Consider the following 1,809-nt stretch of genomic DNA (forward strand, 5'->3'; position numbering starts at 1 on the left):
GGAGGTATACTGTTCTAAAGCCTACTGTAAGAGTTCTTAATCAAGTTACCCTGGGCAAGTTACCTACCTTTTAAGTGGGTCTTCTCATCAGCAAAAAGGTTTACTTGCATAGAGTTAATAACAGTGTCCATAGTAGACAGTTTGGTCAAGATTAAACTAGATATTGAAGTTAAAGTACTGAGGACAACAGAAGGGACATTTGAAATGCTTGATAAATGTGTACAAGTGCATAAAATCTGTGACATTAATAAAAACCAGCACCTGTGTCACTCCCTTGTTGAAAATCATGTAATATAAAACTATGCTTCCAGAGATCTTTGCTATAGTTGGTTACTAGAGAAGTTTCTCTGTGCAGAGTTCTGGAAACCACAGGGAAGAGGTGCAGCCTTCTCTCCTGAGCAGGATGCCAGCTCTTGGTGTGTTTGGCTGCATCTGCCATTTGCCATTGCTGATCATTCTTCCTTTGGGAGAATAAAAGGGAGAGGACCCAGTCTGAGTGGTTTCCATTATAACTTTCAAAAACAAATTATGTCATAGTTCCTCATTAAATATGGCCATTGTTCCCAATTTTTTGGAAGCTAAGAAACCCTTTGTAACATAAATTTCAAGTAGCTCTAAGTACTCTAAATACCTATGTGAGACTTTAGCAACATGGCTGACCCAGCTAATGTAGAAAGGTCCCCTCTGGATATGAATGTATAATTATGTTGAAAAAGCTCTAATGCATAGGCAAATTCAAAACAACAGAAGGAATTCTCTAGGTCTAGAATCTCAGAGTTTATGAAAAGCTACAGCAGACCCTAGAACTGCTCACAGGAGTATCTTTCCCAGTATAAACCCAAGGGTTTGGGGCTGAGACTTTAACACCCACAGGAACGAGTGAGGTAAACCTCTCACCTGACTAGGCAGAGAGCTGGAATGAGCCATTTTATTAATAATAAAGCCAAGGCTGCTCAGCCCATAAAAAGAGGAATTAACACCATTCACCAGTCTAGGGAAATAGAAATGCAACTTTCCATCTACTGGCAGTTATAAGAGAAAAAAAATCTGATGCAAGAAATTAAAACCCCAAGTTGGCACCATGAGTGCACCATGAGTGCATGTGAGCACCAAATTTGTTATTATCCATGTGCTATGGGAGTCCCAAAGTGAGAATCTAACATGAAAATATCACCTGTAAATATAAAATATAAAATCCCAAGAAATCTAAAGAAAAAAGTAAAACTGTTTTGTAAGGACAATTATGCAACCTGGGGAATATATGACTCCCACACCCTAAAAAAAGAACCCACAAAGATAAATCACAACCAAAAAAAAAAAGAAAGAAAGAAAAGAAAAAAGAAATGTGCAAAATCAGTCATTTTTAACAACAAACTTTTAAAATCATCTACAAACTAAAATTGAAGTCATTAATATGTTTTAAAATGTTGAATGGATTAAAGAGCAGAGTAGACATAGCTGACAAAAGATTTAATAAACTGGAAAGCAAATTCGAGAAAATCAAAGTGCAGCACAAATAAATAAAAAGGTAAAAACCAAAAAGACTTAAACAACAGAGATAATGCCCCATATTCATATAATTCCACCAAATAAATTCCACCAAATAAAAAGTTAAGAAAATATTTGAAAAAAAATAATTGGCAAGTTTCCAAAATTGAAGAAAACCAGGAGTCTTCAGATTAGAAAAGCAATCTAATTCCCAAGCCAGTAAAACTAAATTTGTGCCTGGACCCATCAGAATAAAATTAGAAAACATGAAAACAAAGAGAGTATCTTAAAAATGATTAAAAAGAAAAGACAGATTACCCA

The 1,809-nt window shown here is 35.4% G+C and overlaps 1 pseudogene; it reads left to right on the forward strand.

Annotated features, from left to right (window-relative positions):
- The first annotated feature begins 295 nt into the window (after positions 1 to 295).
- Positions 296 to 501, forward strand: LOC142870236 (uncharacterized; annotated as a pseudogene).
- The last annotated feature ends 1,308 nt before the right edge of the window (positions 502 to 1,809 follow it).

The sequence above is a fragment of the Microcebus murinus genome, chromosome 3, assembly GCF_040939455.1.
Source record: "Microcebus murinus isolate Inina chromosome 3, M.murinus_Inina_mat1.0, whole genome shotgun sequence".
Lineage (NCBI taxonomy): Eukaryota > Metazoa > Chordata > Mammalia > Primates > Cheirogaleidae > Microcebus > Microcebus murinus.